The 20,328-nt window shown below is 28.4% G+C and overlaps 1 protein-coding gene and 1 long non-coding RNA gene across 3 annotated transcripts in view; both read left to right on the top strand.

Annotated features, from left to right (window-relative positions):
• The window catches only part of LOC142321325 (uncharacterized), a 39,072-nt gene extending 23,415 nt beyond the window's left edge, over nucleotides 1–15,657 (top strand). The window contains exons 2-3 of the long non-coding RNA XR_012755591.1: nucleotides 5,967–6,006; nucleotides 15,529–15,657. This is a non-coding gene — a long non-coding RNA (uncharacterized LOC142321325). The remainder of the gene's footprint in view (nucleotides 1–5,966; nucleotides 6,007–15,528) is intronic.
• The window catches only part of LOC142322053 (uncharacterized), an 850,063-nt gene that overhangs the window by 175,481 nt on the left and 654,254 nt on the right, over nucleotides 1–20,328 (top strand). The window lies entirely within an intron of this gene.

The raw sequence follows: 20,328 nt of genomic DNA, 5'->3' as shown, positions 1-20,328 counted from the left end.
TTGTTTCGAATTTCTTAATTTTATTATTTGTACAAACTAAAACTTTTTAGCAGCATTTTTTAAAAATAATTTTAATTAAAATATTATGGAGTATTTTAAGTTTTTAAGTCCATTATTTCTTATTTCTTTTAAATAACTATACATCTTGGATTAAATAATTAATATTAACTTAGCTGAATGTTTAAAAACGTATTTAAAATGTAACATATAACAGAATTTCGTTTGAAAACATTTAGAATATTCTTGTCGTGCGTTGCTACTAATAGATTTTGTAGATTGAATAAAACGGTACTTAACTCCAATTAACTATGCTGATGAACCATTCAGCTCTATGACTTGTGTAATATGTATTTGAAGTATGGTAATTGAATTCATTTCACCAAAGTATAGAACTAAAGATACTTCAGTTTAAAACCTCACAACTGTTTAAGTTATACGCCACTTTTGTAAAACATTTTTGTGCATCACATTAAGTAAATTATATCGTAATTTTAAACATGCCTCATTTCATATAATTAAACACGGCTTACTTTTAGTAATAATACTTTATTTATTTTCTTACATTTATAGAATCAAGATTTATTTATTTACTTCTTTTTTAATTCACTTCTGAAGGAGTCAGGTTTATAATGGAACTTTTGTATTTCTGTGTTTATCTGCATAAAACTTTGCAACATGTGAATTCAATGAAATAAAACATTTTATGCTTCAGATGATTTGTTACATATGGGTATACTTAAAAATGATCCAGCTTTACTTGCCGTGTTTATTCTTCATCATATAAATTTAACAGTGTGTGATTAATAAACAGGAGAATTAATTTGTTTAAATAAATGTAGTCAAATAATTTAAATTTAAAACCTGAGTTTAAATATAGTTAAAATTATAAAAGTCGGCAACGTTGTTCTTAAACTTTTCCGGAATTTTCGTAGAAAAAATTTTAAATAATTTTTACTCTTTCGACCGTATTTATTCTATTATATAAATAAAAATAATATATACTAGTGATTTGTCAAGTAAAACGTAATAAAGATTCATTCAAATTTAGTTCTGTGCTAAATTATGATGTTATAATCAAATACAGAATTGATTTAAAATATCATAAATTAAAATAATTAAAAGCTTTTAACAAAAAAAAAATTACTTTCTATAAAACTCGAAATCTGTTAATATCTCTATAATAAACGCTGTTATACATAAAGACTTCTCCAGAAAAGAGTAATACAAATTTTTAATTAATAGGCTGAATCGATAAAAAGTTAAAATTAAATTACTTCTATATTTAGAAAACTGTGTACTCCTGACTTCTCTGAAAAACTGTCTCGAGCTGATTATCCTTTATTAAAAGAAAATATAATTCATGTTAGCAAATGGTCATAGGTTAGAAAAAAAATATATAATTAAAATGTTTATGGCTGGTAGAGTATGTTGTATATTTTTTTAGACATTAACAAAAATGAATTTTGGAGGTGTACTTATAAAAAACCAAAATAAGTTTAATTACTTGACAGTAATTAATAATTAGTATTAATTATAATGAATAATTAATACTAATTATATATTAATAGATATACTAATTGTATATTTATGTGAATAATAATAAATTCCATGAAGTTTTACGTAAATAAAATATCGTGCTCAATGATCTCAAATTAAGTAGATTTTTGAAAATCTCAACTACATGCGGAGCAATGTTTTCATATGATCTAAACCGCTTCAAATATTCTTTCATATCTCCACACCTCTAAAAAGTTTTCAAACGTACAGAAAGATATTACTCCAGGTCACGAAGTATATTACATTAAACTTCATGACAGCAGATTTAACAGTTCCTAAACAAGGTAGGTGCCAATACAATTATATTCATTTCCACGTTTTTGTAAAACTTTTTCTATTTTCTACTCAATGAAACATTGTACTTGTACATAATGTATTGTTTCACAACAAAAAGGATGTATAAATGTATTTTTTTTAATTTTTATTGTTTCTTTTCTAATGGTATTTATACCATGACCAAAATATAAGTACTTTAGTACTTGAAACACAAGAGATGCATCAATCGGAATTGCTTTCTCTAAGAGTAATGATGTACAGTAAATACCTAGTCAATGTATTGAACAGAGTAAAGCAGTTACTTGTTGAATTTAATATCGCATTTCAATGAACTTGGGATGCTGATATGTAACAGTACTTTCGGCTCAATATGGAAAACAATGGGAAACTCCTTCACTTCTCACTTTCCTTAATGTGCTTGATACTCGTACTTCTTATTCTTGAAAAGAGGTATGCCTATGTAAGAGTGATTTTATCTCACTTCATGTAACTGAAAATAGAAATCTAAGGGGCTTTGATTATTTGTTATATTATAATTGTAAGATTGATTTTAGTAATGTTGCTTGATATTTCCACAGCGAGCCTTAAATTTTACCTAATAACTCGCACGATAGAGTTAATTTTCTGGTTTTAAGTAATTTGATACTATTTTTTCAGTTAACGTAATACTTTTAAATTTCCTATTGTAATTTTGAGTGAATAAATAAATGAAATAATAAATTCTTCCTGAAATTATGTAAAAAAATAAATTCTCATCCCTTTTCAATCAGTTGAATTAATTTCACAATTATAATTCTGTTCCTATTTTGAGGCTCGAGTCATGTCATTCAACTTGGTATATTCCTCGGTGCCTCTATATAGTTTCTTTTATTCTTATCTGAATGTCCTAACTGTAGGAGTTTGGGTATCCCATTTCTGAATCATTACGTTAAATAACGAATAGTATAATAGACAAAATTATGAATTAATTAAGATTTCTTAAAACAACACATAATTAATAAATGGTACGTACAAAATTGAAGTGTATTATTAATTTGGGACATGTTTTCGAACTTATCATCAATTTAGAAAAATTAATACGGAAAAGGGATTAGAAAATTCTTTGATTATTACGCTTTATAAATGTAATACGGCGTTGATTAAACTTATTTTTGTTTTGATGAATTATGGGTATAAGCGATTATTTACCATATATGTATTTCTTGGCATTATTTAATTTCTGTTTACAATTTTGTCCGAATACCTTAGATATAAAGTATGTGAATTTTTATAGTATTTTAATGCTAATATTATTTACCTTATATTAACAGGTGTATTATTTTGTGTTACAAGGTTAACTGACTTCCGTCAGTTTTATATATAAAAATAAATATCATTTTTTTTTTTTTATCTCCGTTTCGTTACGAGAGCGAATCAAAATTATTTATATTTTATTATAAACAATGAAATATTCTTATTAGAAGACAATTTTATTATCTTATTGTGTAATTTTTAGTTTTTTTAATAAAAAAAATTATTGTTGATTATAATAGTTTGCATTTTTATTTATGTGAATAATAATAAATTCCAGGAAGTTTTACGTATACAATGTATCGTGTTCTATGATGTACTATGTACTTATGTTAATGTATTATCGTAACTGAACTGCACGGAATTATACGTAAACTGACGATAAACATATCGTGATATGTTGAAATTATTTTCATTTGCTTAAATATTTAATATTACACTATGTTGTTATTGTAATGAATAATTTTATGTATACAATAACTAAAAAAAGGATTTGTTTTCTTTTTAAAATTTACGGATAAATTATTTCATATAAAATTATTCAACTTGTAAATCAATTAACTCGAAGAAAATTCATATTTATCTAAATCCATGATAAATATAACTTCGAATTCAGAAGTGCTTTGCATAGATCACAAGAATATGTAGATCGGTCTGCATATGTAAGAGAATGATCGTTTCTATGATAGTTCGAATGATGAATTCGAAAACTATAAATATTCAGGCTAATAAAATTATTTTATTAAAAAACTAAATGTCTATCTACAGCAGCAGGCAGTAAATACGTATTGTAAATTTTTTAATAAATTTTTATTTATTGAACATACATGTTTTTCGAATAAGTTGTAGTGATAAAACTTTGATCTAGAATTTGAAATATCGTTGTTTAATCTCCAACCCGAAAATCGTAAATAAATTTACGTTATTTTTATCTTGAAAAAGTCTTTAAATGTTTTATTAAAAAAAAAACTTATCTTTCACTTGCACAATTTACATCAGTGAAATAGCAGTACAACTCAATAAAACTATTTTATTTTTATCTGTTTAAAGAAAAAGAAGAGAATTATTGCATGTTAACTGAAAATAAAATGTACATCAGTACGTAAAAAAACACGTTTTTCTTTCATTGTAGATTAATTTTTGTTCTGATTGTTCTCATCTGTACTCTAGATCATTAAATTAAGCCGCATAATTAAAAATTTCCAATGTTAATTAATTATTTTATTCTTTCATTTCAATCAATAAATGAAGCATAAAAAAAAACATGTGAAATCTGGTCCTCAATAATTCATGTTTTATATTTTCTACATCTGTATCTCTGTCTTTACTTTTTTTTCTGTTTAGCCTCCGCAACTACCGTAAGGTATTAGTATTACTTCAGAGGATGAATAAGGATGATAAGTATGAATGTAAATGAAGTGTAGTCTTGTACAGTCTCAGATCGAACGCACCTGAGATGTGTGATTAATTGAAACCCAATCGCCAAAGAATACCGGAATCCACGATAAAATGATATGTATTGTCGCGTGTTCGCGGCTCGTTCAGGATATTGAGAGATTGATAGTTGAAAATGTTTATATAATTACAGTTTATTAGTTAAAGAATATAAGTAAAGTAAGACAAATCAATAATAATGACAATAGTAATAATAATAATAATAAGCGACAATAATTAACAACTCACAATATAATAGAATAATGACAATAATAAATAAAAAAATAATGATAGTAGTAATCACAACCACAAAAACAATAATAATAGTAATAATAATAATAATAAACAGTGATTACATGCAAACCAGAATTTAAAGTAATTGTCAGGATTTATTCACAAGTAGACAAATAATGAAAACCAGAATTCATTCTCGTTGACAAAAGACATTAGCATGACCACTAGTCTTAACATTTTTAACCACTAGTCTTTATACTTTATACTTGTCTTTTCTATTGTACTGTTGTTGTTAATAAAAGTATAAAGTTCCTTTACTGCAAATACATTTGCTGTTCACAAATAGAACTACCCTAACAATTTATGAATGACATTTAGTAAATTATCTCTTTCACTTATAGTCTAGGGGTACCTCACCGAAACATTTCTCGTTTTCACGTACTGTCCACACTGGAATTACTTGTGACGTCACCTTATCGCGTTAAACGTGTACGCCTAAAAATTTTCTTCTTCATTGACCTTCTCGCAGAATACTTTCGCTGACTGACATCTCTTAGAACTCTCCTTGCAAACTCAAATCATAACGTCTCGCTTAGACTGAATTCAACTGGTCTTCCCCGGAGTATTTATACTCCTATCTTCTTTACCTGCCGGACCAGGTCCCAGTTGAGCGAGAGAACGGTCGACCGAGCCCATTCGTTCCCATGCATTCCTAACCTGGTTCTGATAACTCTTCTCACGGAATAACATCTGTTTAGATGTGTATAATAGGCAGTATTACAAAAGACGATTGTTAAACGGATCTGTAACCTTTACTAAAAGGGTTTCTTTTAGCCCCTTTCTGGATTCTTCCCATTATTATATTTTCTACTACTTTCTTCTTAATTGGTAGGAATTCGTTACTCAGGTTCGTTATATAGGTCTTGTTAACAAAATATATATATATATATATATATATATAGAGCATTGTTTATAAACTGCATACGAGTAATAAAAATAATAATTTTTTTCTATATTTTATAAAAATGTGTAATAATAGTAGCATCTAAGGCAAACCTCACAGTAATTATTAGATTGTGCCATTGCGATAAAAGTTTAGATGATTTGTGATGATATTTTAATAAAGTTTATGGCTATATTTTTATTATTATTATTACATTTGTTTTCTGTTACAGAAAAAGACACTGGCAGAAAAATAAAATAAAATCAGTAAAGGTATTTTTATATATTTGTGTAACTGTTTCTCCTCACTAAGTTTACTTTTCTTTAACGCTCAAGAAATAATCCTGCAATAAACTTCATCAAAACACCAAATACGCTGTTACAAATATGATTAATTTCGAAATAATCAAGCTATAACACGCTTGGTTAATTACATTATTTGTATACCATTATGAGTTTTGAATTAGATACAAAAAATAATGTGTGTGTGTGTGTGTGTGTGTGTGTGTGTGTGTGTGTGTGTGTGTGTGTGTGTGTGTGTGTGTGTGTGTGTGTGTGTGTCTATGGATGTAAAATAAGTTAATTTAATTTTTTTTTTAATAAAACTATGCAGCAATTAAATAATTGAAACTAGTTTTAGTTATATCAACTATAAATTTACGGTATGTTTAATAAATCACTTTTCTTCAAGTGAGGTCTAAATTTAAAAAAAAAAATGAACTACTGTATAAAATTTATATTAAAACCGGCTTTTAATAACTATGGACCGTTTAAAATTAGCTTGAAAGTAATTATTTATTAAGATAATAAGTAATGTATGTAAGTTAAACCATCAGGTTGAAATATTTAACTTTTTTATTTTATTTCATTGTTTAGTGTCTGGAAATTTATAAGGAAGGTTTTTTTAGGAAAAAGAGTTGTCTTAACCAAGAGCCAAGTATAAGTTCATTATAACCGGTTTGAACGAGGAAAGTTTGGTGTAGTGGTAATAGTTGGTGCATGTGTGAGTTTATGGTATAAAAATTCACTTTACGTGCGCTTTTTTGTATACTTGTGTGTGTGTGTGTGTGTGTGTGTGGCGGTGTGTGTGTGTGTGTGTGTGTGTGTGTGTGTGTGTGTGTGTGTGTCAAACCACTAAATGGTTCTAAGTTATTAAAAAAAATGGTTGCTCTTTTTACAGAATTTGTGTTGCAATATCTTCAACACAGAGTAGCCAGCTGCTGGTAACTAAATCACAGTTTCTTTTTATCTCTTTCAGACATTCTTTTTTTTTATTAATATTAGTAATAAAATACAGTGTGCTTTTAGGTGAAAATTCTTACAGGATTTCCTTTTGTTCAAACGGCATCTATTACTATAACATTATCCATTAAATGAAAAGATCATACTGGGAAAATGCAGCTAAAATTTTTAACACTGCACTACAGGAACCGGTTTACTAAACCTAAATGCCATTACCATATTTATCTTTAGTGATACTGATTAATCGTTTGGATTCTATTTCCCAAATGTTCCATTTCTTGTTAAGCCATTAGGGTTAAAGCGGTTGTAGAAAGAGGATTCTTACTTTTTGAAATGCATTTTTAACTGCAGTTATCATGTACTTTTTAATTACCGTCGACATATAAAGAGCAGCATTAGCGTCTCATTCTTTTATTCCAAAGGTCAGATTCAATTATCATGAATTAGACATGATATTTTTCATACTCTAAAAATGTCCGTTCCATATTCTTACGGACAAGCTTAAGGTTACGTGGTCAATTAATGATAAGAGTAAAATCACTCTAATTATGATCACTATTAATGATAATAGTTCATTCGCTTTAAAATGGTGGATACTACCGGTGGGGGGGGGCTGATTAAATTTTAAGATATTTGTCTAATACTTCCCAACTAAACAATTGTGAGGATAGAGAGAGTTTTCTTCATGTAAACCTGTGCCTCCTCTTGGAACTGATTGATGTGAAGGATATCACATCCTTGTAGATATTAAATCTAATAGATGTACTAATATTTAGAAAAAGTACTGCATTGTGTATTTTAGACAATTGAAAAAATATTATTTTCAATGATCTGTTGCTCTCATCTAAGGAATATCCAAATCTCCCGATGGATTTTGTTTGAAACGGTTGCACACTGATTGGAAGTGGTTTGAAGCATTCTTATGGGTTTGGTTGTTAGTTACTGAGGATTCCCGAGTAGGAAGATCTTCTTATTTTTTTTGTTATCCATTTTATTCTTTAACCAATTATTCCAACCCGCAATGAAATTCTTTGGTTTATGAGTAAAGGCTTATTCGATCTGTGCTATGGATGTGAAAATCGATGAAGATATTGTAATCTTGATATTTTTTCCTTTGATGGAAGTGGCGTGGCTTTTGGACTTATCTAGGAACTCATTTTCTTATCCAGTGACTGTAGAAAAAGTCCAACGTTAGTCTTAAGTTCTTAAGATTACGCCGGCCTTGTAATCCCAAAATTGGATTTCTTGTATTTGATTTACTAATTTTTTTGTATTTGATTTTTTTTTAGTTACTATTAATTTTATTTATTAAAAAAAAAATCATTGTCTATGTATTTACTTTTTAGATTATATAATTGGGACTCGTTTATTCTGTAGTAAGAAACTATGGTAATTTTGGTAAAAATGGGACTATTATACGAAACTTCATACCTGAATTAAAGTTTTCTGTTGAAATTTGTTAGAAAAGTAAGTTAGTTATTAAAGTAAAAGTAAATTGGCAATATTTTGCAAGATTTATTATACTAGACGGTAGGTAAAGTGATCACTTCCCATCATCTCTACAATACATATTTTTCAGTTTAAAAAAGCTCACTAGGATTATTAGGTGAGAAAAAACGTAAAATTTCTTAAAATGTAATACAGTACGAATTTTGGTACTAATTCCTTAACAATATTTTTTTGGCCTCCTATTTTGTTTATTTACAATCGGTTCAGAGTAAGGAACTACAAATAAATCGTACTTCAAAAAGCACATGATAAGGGGTTTCCAACGAACACCCTCAGTAAAACGTATATATGTATATATATTCTCTATATACAGTCATACATATTAACATATATGGACTTTATATAATTACTATGTACGTAAATAAAATTAAAAAAACGTAAACATCTCATGAAATTAAAACATTAAATAGAAGATTGAATATAAGCTATCTTTATTTGAATTTAGCAAATTTTTATACAAAGAACCCCCCCTCCCCCGTGATGTGATACAAAGAACCCCGTTGATGTGCTGGCATGATGTGGTTATAATGTGAAAGGTTCAACTGCCATCTTTTTATGCATATTATTTCAATGATATCTTCTTCACCAGGTTTTTGTTATGTCCTTGGGTGTCTTAAAGTACGAAAAGCGTAGGATATTTTTTTTCATATCTACTGTTCGGTATCTATGTAATATTTCTTAAGCCACAAATATTAAATACACAAGCTTTCTTATAGCCGCAAGATATTTTTCAAGGTCAACTGCTGGTATATTCAGTAACAGGCTACTAGTACACTTACGCTCGTCTTCATTCAACACTTAGGGCATTCAGGTAATTATATACGTATTAACAGTGAATACGTGATCATAACAACTCTCAAGGAATTTTCTTTAAATGTTTACTATCTTACACACGCAATAAATGGGGATTATAAACAACAGATAAATTGATTTTGACATAAAATAAATTTTAATCTGAAATTATAAGTTAATAGTTGTTTTACGGAATCTGAGAACGCAGTAACATCCTTAATCAAAGTCATAGTACTGACGTCAAAAAAATAGATTCTTACATAACTGCAGCTCAACTAAAAAAATACCTAATATAATTATTTTTTAACTACAATAAAAAGGCAAGGAAAATAAAAAAAAAAAACAAATAAAAATTTTAAGCGACTGTTTCTAGGGAAAAAATTTGTTTTACGTTTCTTTCTTTTCTACAAAGTCTTTCTTTTCTATAAACACATACTGCTAACGGCTGTACAGCTGTACACAGTCTTCATATGATACTTTTCGTCTTGGTTTCTGGATGATCAACTGTGAACATTTTGGTATTTATTTAGTAATTAGTAAACTTAAAGTTTGAAGAAAAAACTGGAAAATGTAACAGTATTTTTGTGTTTCTGTTTAATGTTCGTGATTATGACTCAATACTGTTGATATTATATAAATGTTTTTTTTTTTATAATTTAAAATAGTCAATCAGTCGATGCCGTAACCACGATTTTAAATACAAATATATATCATTACTGAATACATATATATATATATATATATATATATATATATATATATATATATATATATATATATCATTACTGAAAAAATTCAAAACATTTTAACATACATAATACTAATTTTATTTATAATTACGTATTATTAATTTTATAATACCTATTATATGTATCACACGCTTGCGAACGCGTACAAACATAACGTAATAACCAATTGTTATATTTTCTTGAATCGAGTGTAATATTGATAGGTGTTAGAATGGTATAAGATGTAACAAAATTGTCATTCAGTTCTTTTTTGCTATCTCTAAAAAATTATATTATTTATTTTTTCAGAATTTTTATTTTATTTAATGGAATAAAATTGTGGTGGCAAATTCTATATTAGTTTAAAAATACATTTTGCTCAGTTTATTTCATTATTTCGAAAAAAGATCTAATAAATAAGTTCAGTTTTTTCTTTAATACCGATTGCATTTAACAACCTAACAGAAGCACTGAAAATCCCATAAAAACTATTTTATAAAAAATTTGTTTTGTGTGTCCTCCAAGTTGGTTATTCTGGAATCAAAGTATGGAACAATGAAGTACGAATTCGAAATGTATGAAATAGTTCACCACATATAGTGTCTTGTAGTATTACATGTTTAGTGTTCAATTTAGTACTCACAACTTTTTGTCTGTGTGTGAACCAGAAATCAAAGAAAAATTTTTTTAAGGTCATATCTCACTAAGAGCTGAAGAAAAGAATAAATTTGCATTAAAATGAATTTTTTAATCTATTTTTTCTCTCATTTTTTAGGCTGTTGCTTGCTTTGGCAATAAAGCTGAACAATCTCTCACTGCGTATCCAGTTCGAAAAATAATATGCATTGATTACAGACAGAGAGATTTATAGCAACAGTGCCTTATTAAACAGTATTCTTAAACTGGATTTCTGGGATTATTTACTACTGTTGTTTACCGAAGCTTTCGACGGCCTATGCATATTAGCTGAAATACATAAATTACAATCCTAATATAAAATTTATACATTGCATATTTATTCATTTTTATTAGTTAAAAGGTATTTATTAGTTAAGGTAAAAGCATATGACTGGCCTTCAGTTAAGGGCTAACCGCATTAGGTTTTTTGACAACAAAAAAATCTACTTGATTCAATACCAAGTAAACTCTAGAAAAAATAAAAAAATAAATAAATAAAAATACTTTTGTAATTTAAATAATTTTTTTTTTTGTTGACGTTATTGCATGCGTAATATCTGTTAATAAAGTAGAAAAATTAGTCTTTTGCAGTAAATATTTGGTCAGATAAACTTCGGATCGCCCCAGTAGATTAAATTTAAAGATTTGCGATCTCGATGATTTTAAAATAGAATAAGTATATCCAGGTATACCTTCTTTCTTCTTTCCGATCTTTATTTTATTTAAATATAATATTATCACAATATTGCTCTTTAATATAGGATAATTAAAAGGGTAACAATTTTGTGTATAGTATAACATTTTTTCAATTTTTTTAAATTTATTTAAACATATATATATATATATATATATATATATATATATATATATATATGTAGCCTATGGCACTCCCGTTAACGTAAGGATTGTAACGTGGGGTCATACATCTATATTGGATCAGCCGTTGAGCTGCTACGGAGGAACAAACATACATACACCCTAAATACATTACAATCCATTTTGGGTAGTCAAGTAATAAAATCCATTTCTGAGTATATCAGTTATATTTGTTCTTGTTTGGTTCCATCGTGATTTTATATTATACTAGCAAATTACCCTGTATGAATTTTTAAAATCAGAAGATGGTTGTGAAGATATAACATTTCCGAATACTGTATTCTGTTAGATCGCGAGTATACTTGATGCATGCAAAAGTTAACCTTAGCCTTCAACCTACTAAGAAATACCCCGTTTGAATTTTGAAAATCGGACGATTGTTTGCAGAGATACTATAAGAGATTCCCATAGCATCTCCCAAAACAGCATCCAAGGGTCACCCTGATTGTTACCAGTTTATGGTGATGATTGGCCTAGCCTAGAACGAAGTGCTCCTATCACCTCACCAATCTAGCCTCACATGCAGTCTCCACGAGAATTCCATTATTATTAAACAGAATTTTTTTTAATTTATTTAATATTATTTTATTTAACGTAAATTTAATTCTATTATTTTTGTGTATTATTCATTCCATCGATTCGAATCGTTCACTTCAAACCCAGCTCACACAGTGATAGAGGCTCAAGTTCACACTTCATTAATTCAATTCATTAAAGTTTGTGCTTCATCCAATAAATCTCCACTACATACATATCACGGAGTTCGTTAGAACTTCGTTGGTAAGAGAACAAAGTCAACGAACTACGTTTACAGTTCTAAACATGATCTAACCTAACAGTGAAATGAAAATGGGAAGAAAACCCGTGAAAACATTATATTTAAGTTCAGTTAGATTATTGATAAAGAATACTTTCAAAAAATACCTCAAATTTTGTTAGACAACGTTTTTTTTCCGTTTTATGAATTGCGCCGCTAGATAGCAGTACTTTATAGTACTAGGTGGCGTAAAAAACTTGATAATGTACTTGAAATAATAAAATTTTAAATAAAAAAAACTATAGCGCTTGTTTTAGTAGTAAATACCGTTATGTAAATGAAAGTACTGAAGATGAAACAATTTTTTTTTAATTCCCATCACTTAATTAAAAAATAATAATAAAAGTTTTAGTTTTTAAGAGGTTGTACTAGATTTATTAAAAAAGGAAAAAATAAAACAGAAATATATTCGACTGGTAAAATCGAATTTAACGTTAAAAATCGACAAAGTAATAAGTGCAATATAACATCACGGATCTTCTATTCGTGAAGGCATTATACTGGTTTTATTAAAAAAGGAAAAATATGATATTAAGTTAATGATATGACTATCTACAAAAAAAATTGGCCGTGAAATTCAATTTGTTTGTTCTGAGGCAATAAATTTTAATAATAAATCCATAAGATAACAATCAGTAATTCATAAAAAAAAAGAAGAATAATCTAAGAAAACGCAATGATATCCAAAAAACATTACAATGAAATTGTGAACCATACGGTAAGAGTCTCGCAGATATCAATTCTTCCGCTCAAAAAACAAAAATTTCTGTAATATAAATAAAACTGTCTTTAAAAAGGAGACACTGGTATCAAAAATGATAAGGCACTACATTTCTATTACCAAAATCTGTTATTCATTTTGAATTTTCTTTAAAAAAACATACATGTTAAATATACGAAATAGTAAATAGAGATACAATAATAGATAATAAACAATGTTTAAGCGTTCCATATAATAAGCAAAAAAAAGAAAAATTTGTTACAAAACTCTTACCGGCTCGATTTAATTTATATATAATACATATCACATTTATATAATAATACAATTCTTATGATTATTCGTTGTTTCATAAATGAAATCGGACCGGTAAGAGTTTTGTAACAAATTTTTCTTTTTTTTTATTATATGGAACGCATTGTTTATTACGTACTATTGTACATCTATTGACTATTACATAAATTTAACATATATTATTTTTTAAATAAAATTAATAACAGATTTCGATAATAGAATGTAGTGTCTTATCTTTTTGGATATCAGTATGGTTTTGTTAAAAACAGTTTTATTTATATTACAGAAAATTTTTGTTTTTTGACCGGAAGAAATGATATCTGCGAGATTCTTACCGTACGGTTTACAATTTCAATCTAATTTTTTTGGATATATATACTTTATATAGCTTATGACACTTCCGGAATCGTAAGTATTCCAACGCAGGGTCACACATCTAAATCGGTTTAGTCGTTGAGCTACTACGGTGGAATAAACATACATACACCCTAAATACATTGCACTTCTTTTTTGGCAGTTGTGTAATAAGTAAGCCTACATTAACAAAAAAAACTATCTGACCTTTATCCTTTAAGGGTCTGCTTATGGACCTTCCTTACATTATGCAAGTAATAATTTTTATATATAAAAAGCATAAAGCTTAAATATTTGCCACTTAACATAAATTATCTAAAAGAAGAAAAAAGTGTTTGTGTATTTATTTATTTATTTTTTATTATTATTCGCTGATCTGAAATGAAATAAGCGAAAGTCAGAAGTTGTTGAAGGTCCAGGCAGCAGTATTTTTACGGCCTCTGAATTCTTTATTTTTTTGTTACATCTAAACATCTAATAAAGTTTTTAAACGCGGAAACGTGGTCGCTACTAGTAAAGTTGGTCCTTGCATTGTAAGTATAAATCAAGTGAATGGTGATTTTATTATTTTTTTTTATTTTGTTTTTGTTCATTAATTCCAATTAAAATACAGATGTTTTTACCACAATATTTTACGACAATTTGATTATATTTTGACAAGGATATATTAATGCTTTATAATTACACTGATTATAAAATTATATTAATTATTATAATAAGTAACAGAAGCAAATAAGTAGAAAAGTAATTTACTAGTATAATACGTTGAAATAGTAAACAAGCTACTATGTTTTTATCAATGGAATATATTATCAATACTTAGTTTAACAAGTAATAAGTGTTTCAACGTATGTTTCAAGACTTCAATTTATTCGGCCAAGTGATTTTGCAAAATCTAAACTTTTTTTAAAACTGCTGTTTTTGAGTGTAGTAAAAGGCAAGGGTCGACCATTTTTACCAAGAAATTGCGTGCATAATATTAATTGGTAATTAAAAGAATACAGATAAAAAATCAAAAGAAAAAGTATCAAAAAACGAAGATCTCAAACCTCCAAAAACGCGCAATATTGAATTCATGTAAACATTTGAAAACCTAAATACAGAAAGTTTTGACATCGTAAACGCAATATATAAAAATGTTATTAATATAATATTTATTATATTCATAAATGTAACAATTTTAAAATTGCTGGATTATTATTAAATTGACTTACTAATATCAATTTATTTGTAACACATCTAAGTTACATCATTTGATTTTAATAATTCCTTTTTTTTAGAACTTTCTTTTCTTTCAACTTTTAGTTAATTTTTTATTTTTACACAAAAAAATAAAGTTTTTTTTGTATTTTTAACACAATTAAAGTTTTGTGTCTACGAAGTGCTAATATTTTTTGTGTATTCATTAAGTACGTTATAAACTAAGTTTGCGCTTCCATTCAGCTATCTAATGTGTCATTCACCTTTTTTGAAGACGGTACCTAAAAGCCTTATTTAATTGGTATGAAGTTATTATAAAGATAGCTGTTAAATTTGAGGATGAACTGAATTATAACAAAGGTTTTAGATTACTGTCATAATTTTAGTTTACAAATATAATGTAAAATATTTAGGCTATTCTGCCTTGTTAGCTTGGCAGGTAAACATTTACGTAAGCTATAAAATATCTTGAGTTCATTAAAGCCTACATATTTTTAACAATATATATTTTTTTTATAGAATCTGTAAAATTTGTTTTTAATTGATAATTAATTATATTGTTTTACATTCAAATTTTTTTATTTCAGAACAAAAATGCAGTTTCGGGAGTATATTGGTATTTAGTGCAAATATTCCCGTGAAGAAAGATTAACAATTCTAAACCGAATCAAGACTAATCTACACGATCCATTCAGAAAAAATTTCAAATTGCCTAAAGACTTTAAAGTATCATAAATATAAATAAAAATTGTAAAATGGATATTAGCTTTTCACTTTTTTAAATACTAGATACAATAGTCAGATATAAGTTCACGTTTTCTCAGGACAACATTCTATCCAGCGGAGTGGAAAGCTTTGCAAATAGTCTTGATCCCGAAATCAGGCAAACCGTTACATAGAGTGACTTCATAAGGCCAATAAGCCTGTTACTTATTCTACCAAAGGTGTTCGAATGACTGTTCTTTCGGAAGATGTGGCCTATTTTGGAGTATGGCCGTGTAATTCTTGACCATCAGTTCGGTTTCCGCTGTGGTATTCCACTATCGAGCACTCAGGCTCGTAAACGTAATCATTAGAAGCCTTGAAGAGAGAAAATATTTTTCGACAGCCTTCTTAGACATCCAAGAGACCTTTGAGAAGGTCTGGCATCTTTTTTGAAATTGAAGAAGAGTGTTCCTCAACCTTATTACCTTATTCTACGCGCTTACCTAGAAGAACGTTTTTCTCAGGTGAATTATAATCAGAAATTATCCACGTTCTTCAAAATCAAGTCGGTGTTTTCACAGAGTTCTGTCTTGGGGCCCGTATTATCTCCATCTTTATTGCAAAAACCTTCCAACAGACTCGCTGTTGATGCCAGCCCAATTTTACTAACTAGTAGCCTACAATTTGAGTTGGATTTAATCAATAGATGGCTGAGAACATGGAGAATACGCATTAACCAAGCAAAATCAAATCATATGACATTCACGATGAGGATAATTGACTGTCCACGAGTCTAAATTTATTGTGTTCTAACTCCAGAAACTGAGAGCGGGAGGAACCTAGGTCTACACCTAATTCGTCGACTAACGTGGAAAGTTGATACAAGAGAGAAGAGAAGGCAACTTGAGATAAAGTTCAAGGAAATCTTATGGTCGTTGGGCAGACGTTCTCGTTTGTCCTTGTCTAATAAGCTGCTTGTATACTCAATAATCCTAAAAAGTATCTGGACATATGGAATCAAACTAGGGGGTACCACGAGTAGAAGCAATATCGACATCTTACAGCGATTTCAGAATAAGCTAGCGAGGTGTGCAAGTAACAATGATATTCAGGATTATTTAGGATTACGGTCCGTATGGGAGGAGATAAAATGTTTCAGGTCTAAGTACCAACAACGACTTAACTGACACACAAAATTACTTGGCAGTAAACCTACTAGACAATAAGGATGATATTACAAGGTTCAACCTTCTAAAGGTTAAACGTTGTAGACCTTAGTGTCGATATTGTGTCTTAATGTGTTTTTAGTAAACTAGGATGTGAGTATTATGTATTATCTATTCGACCCTTAATTTCAAATTTGTTACACATACTTTTCTTTTTTTTTAAATTCGTTCACCGTATTTTTTACTTCTACTTATATCTTATTTTACTTTCTATTGTTCTAGTGGTGTTGAGTGTCATTCATAATTCCTTGAGCGCTAACTGAATGTGCTTGAGATAAAACTTTTTATTATACTAGTGTGTAATCTTTGAGGAATTTCGCTGAGGACTCCTCAGCAAACTATCGTGTGATTTAGAATGCGATCCAATTTACTAAACGTTTATGTAAATGTAATCGATTGTAAATAAGCTTTAAAAGGATAAAAAATAAGTTCACTTTTTTACATTGCCCTGGAAGATTGCATCGTCGCCACATTTGCCGATGACACTGCTATCTTTGCCGTTAACGAAGACCCTAACTTGGTCTCGCGAGAGCTGCAAATGTCATTAGACCTTGTCTACGCATGACAGAAAAGATGGAAGATTAAAGTTAATCAGGATAAATCAAAGCATATCCATCACATTCGCCATGCGAACGTGTGACTGTCCCAGTGTGTACACGGATGGTGTCTTGATCCCACAAACGGAGAATTTGCGGTACCAAGGACTTCACGTAGATCAACGTTTGACCTGGAAGTGTCACATGAGGGTGAAAAGAAAACAACTATAAGCGAAGTATAGGAAACTGCATTGGTTGATACGAAGAAACTCACGCCTCGCGTTGTCCAATAAAGTACTGATTTACAAAATTATCCTACGACCAATCTGGACTTATGGCATGGAGATGTGGGAAACAGCAAATAATAGTAACATACTATTATAGATATCATACAACGCTTCCAAAACAAAGTAACGAGAACAATTGCAGAGGCACCATAGTTCACACGGAATGATGAAATTCACGAAGAGCTTCCGACGGTTCGTGAGGCTGTAAGACAGCGCAGTGTTAATCACCAGTGACTTGAAAATCACGTCAACCACTTAGCAATCAATATGCTTGATAATAGCAGAGACATCTGAACGTTGAAACGTCTCCATGTGCTTGACTTAGGGGCTACTGCATGACAGTTTGATAAATGACAACGCCAAATCTAGTAATATTATTCTTGTTTGACTATTATTTTTCTTTGATTTGACTATTTATTTGTTTATTGGGTTTTTTATTTATTAATATTTTATTTCTATGGACTATGAAGTATAGTCAGAAATATTTTTTCTAATAGACTTTAAGATTACTGATAACTTTTATTGTGATTTACTTATTACGGGCGTTCCATAACAAGCCCGTATCATGTGCTTCTTATCAAGCGACTTACGTATGGTTCTATTTAAGGAGCCCATTGTAAGTATACCAGTTGTCGAACAAAAAAAAAAAAAAAAATTTTTAGATTTTACTTTACTGATATCGATAATCCCTTATCGATAAGTTTCTTCTTTATAATTGTTTAAGGTAGACTGTTTTTGGTCTTATTCCATTTTTTATATTAAGGTTTATGATTTTATGATGAAAAGTTCAGTTTTTCTTGTACAGCTTGATTTAATGATTGAAATTTTGTATTGTTCCTTGTCAGTTACGTTCTCTTATTACAATGAGAACACGTAATCAATGTAGGTTACATTTACACCTTTCCCCGCAATATGGTCATTGCAAATAAAAGATATTTTGTAATTTGGAGAAACACTAGTTCTCCATTAATGAAGACTTTGTTTCTTTACAGACACTTTTCAGTAGTTGTTAATAATTACGATATAGATTTAATCTTAGTACTTTTATTAATACTGCTGAATTTATTAACTTTACGGTAATATGATAAAAATCATCAGATTAAGTCAGATCTGTAGTTGTTATTTATGTTTCATGACATTGTTCCATGAATTCATGCATTGAGTACATTTTCCAGAATTACTGTTATTTCAGGTTCGCTATTATTAACTTGTTACATCTTTACGTCATATTTCATCACGAATTTAAATGATGCATTGCATCTATATATACCAGCAAAATAATTTATAATAAAAGTTATATATTAATATTTTTTTTAAATATTTCTTTTTTTTTGTTAAACTTTTTTAAAAGATGCTACGTAAATTAATCAAAAATAAACCTAAGTTGTAAAGAAATTTTCCATTTAGTTTTTCTAACAAGTTCTAATTTTGTGAAACTAGTAATCAGTTAATTTATTAGCTATAAATAGTCATATATATTTCCTGTTTTCTTTTCTCTCTAAATACAGGTGTATGCTATCTTACGTCATCTCTTCATTCTTACAGATCGTTTTATGTATCTTGTTCGTTCTACTGTTCTCTAAACTCCATCACATCTCTTTCTTATAGTTTTCATTTTCTTTTATATATCAACATTCTTTGTCTCCCTCCTCTAATTTAGTATAACCAGTTACAGATCCAGAAACTTGATCTTATCACTATGCAATCTTTGCTGATGGTAACAAATAAATAAAAAATGAGTTAAGGAATCTTTTGTTATTAAGTTACATAAGTTTCCATTAATTTTAATAGTCAATTATAATTTTGTTTTTCTCTAAAGGAACTAATCATTATGTGGAACAATTTACGAACAGGTTGTTAAAAATTGTGTCGTAAAAATAATAAAAAATTATTTCGTTGGTTATAATTAGTGTTATTATAAATAAAAAGTAACAAAATTATTCAAACTTTTTTGTGACATATAATTACTTAACATCATTTTAGAAGTATCTACAAATAGCTTTATAACTCTTAAAGTCTTTTGTACTTTTAATGAGCAACTTGACCTAATTCTAATTTTTGATCCTATATTGTATATTAATATAAAATATCAGTTACCGAATGCATGACGTAATAATAGGTATACATATCCATGTCAAGAACAATACGTACGTTTCATGAAACAGTGTTCAAATTTTATGCGTAATTTTCTTATTTACAGCATCTTTATATTTATTTGAGCGTACACTAATTTTTTGAAATGTTATCTTACTTTAGTAATTTTGAAAATATAAATTAATATGATAAATATGATTTCTTATAAATGAAACAGATACCTTTACAAAAAACAAATTATATTACAAAAAACAAAAAGTTAATGTTTAATGTATGTATACACACATATTCGCATAAAACACTATTGTAATGCGAACTAAAGCCTTGTGTAAACCCCGTACGCGTATAAAACAATATAACATTTGTTTACCATCTCCAAAAATTTAAAAAGCTTAAATAACTTTTATGTAACAAACTCAACATCAAGCATTTTAATGTTACTAAGTAAATTTCTCTGCTATAAAATTGAAAAACCGTAGAAACTAGTAACTTCATTCAATGCTGAACACTTAGGTTAAAATGTTTGTTAAACACAACCA

The sequence above is a fragment of the Lycorma delicatula genome, chromosome 3 (assembly GCF_047948215.1).
Source record: "Lycorma delicatula isolate Av1 chromosome 3, ASM4794821v1, whole genome shotgun sequence".
Taxonomy (NCBI): Eukaryota; Metazoa; Arthropoda; class Insecta; order Hemiptera; family Fulgoridae; genus Lycorma; species Lycorma delicatula.
Note: the sequence above shows the minus strand (reverse complement) of the source record. Positions and strands in the feature narration are given on the sequence as shown.